Here is a 1,722-nt window from a genome sequence, read left to right as displayed (position 1 = left end):
GCCTCGCGCCGGGGTCGCTGTCGGAAGACAGGCCCGGGGACGCCCACGGACTCCAGAATCCTTACCTCGACCTCCTCGCCGCCTCCCTCTGCGCTGCCCCATCTTTGTAAACTGGCCCCGGAGCGTCTGGGGTGGGAGTGGGCTCATTTCTTAGTCTGGTGCCGAGGCCTTTTCTGAATAAACTCATTTGACTTAGTGTTTCGGTGTGGACCCGGTCCTGTGGGTGGCCAGGGTGGACGGGCTGGTTTCGGGAGCGATGCTGCTCTCCGGACTCTGCTAGTGGAGCAGCCCTCAGGCACACCTGCCCTGCCCAGTGCACCCTGGTCACAGCGCATGCGGCTGGATAGTGGGTCCTTGGCCGCATTTTGTTACGGGCACTGAGGCAGCTCCGCCCGCGGTGGGCAGCGTTCAGAATGCCCAGGTCTAGACCACACCTTCGCCTGCCCTGATTCTGGTGCAGTGATGTGCTTTGGAAGTAAACTAACTCAGCAGTGTTCTCTGTGGCTTTGTCCCTGCCCTGCCAGCCACGGCCCCTTGCTGACCCTCCACTCCAAGGCACCGCCTCCCAGGACCCCCTAGGCTCCTCCCACCTGGCCTGGGCACAGTGCATCCCTCCTGTAGCAGCCCTCCCCCCAGGACAGGGTGAGCACCCAGCCTGGCTTCATCCCCCTGGGCCAGGGGCCTCCCTTCCTGACACTGGCCTGAGGGGACTGGGCCGAGGGCCTTCGCACAAAAGAAGTGATGAGCTCGCTGCTCTCCTGAGGAGGAGGGAGCTGCGGAGTGCGATCCGCCTGCTTTCCAAGAAGAGCGTTGGCCACTAGCTCTAGTCCCGGGAAGGGCAGGGGAGAGGGGGACTCGATGTGACAGACAAATTGGAAGTCATTTTGGAGGGAGACCTGCCTTAACTCTCCAGCGCCCTCATGGGGGAGGGGCATGTCCTTAGCCCCCGTTTGCACCACAGAGGGACTGAGCGCTGATGTGGGTGTGGGACGTCAAACACTGAGTCAGGGACCCCAGTGGTCGGGGTCCCAGGTGAGAGCCTATGGGGTTCAAGTTCAGATAGAGAAGCTTGATGCCAGAAGGAAACTCTACTCGAGTCACCCTGGGGGTGGAGTCTGTGCCCACAGTGGGGAACTGGGGACAGCCAGGCAGCTCCAGTACACTGACCCCCAAGCTCTGGCCCCTATCCCCCAGTCCCAGGCCACTGCAGCTGTTAGGGCTTGGCGGCAGGGGCAGCTCTGGGGAGCGGAGGCGTTTCCCAGCAGCAGGATGGAAGGGTCTGCTAGGAGCGGGGGCTGGGCTTGTTGCGGGCAGTGGAGCAGGATGCCAGGTGGCTCCTGAAGGAGCTGGAGGCCAGCTGGGCTTCCTTGGGAGCTGGGGGGCAGCTGGGAGGGACTGAGGCGGGAGCTGGGGGGAACCAATCTTGCTCCCCAGACCCTGGGCTTGGGGTGGTGGAGGGCTTCCCCAGCCTGCTGCTGTCTGTGCGGCCCAGGATGGCTCCAGTTCTGCTGGAGGCAGGAGCCCAGCCTCTCCGGTTCTTCCTGATGTAACTCACACCTCTCCCTCCCAGGTGAGGGTGTGGCCCAGCCTGAAGGGGCAGCTGCAGTCTGACCAACAGTGAAGCCAGGTGCTTCCCTGAGGCTCCCTCTCATTTGAATTCACATTGTCTCAAAAGTCCTGAGTTCCCACCTGGCTGGCGTGGCTCAGTGGTTGAGCGTCAAC

This window comes from Myotis brandtii, unplaced genomic scaffold (assembly GCF_000412655.1).
Source record: "Myotis brandtii unplaced genomic scaffold, ASM41265v1 scaffold915, whole genome shotgun sequence".
Classification (NCBI taxonomy): domain Eukaryota; kingdom Metazoa; phylum Chordata; class Mammalia; order Chiroptera; family Vespertilionidae; genus Myotis; species Myotis brandtii.
The sequence above is the reverse complement of the archived record's forward strand: the minus strand, read 5'-3'. Positions refer to the sequence as shown.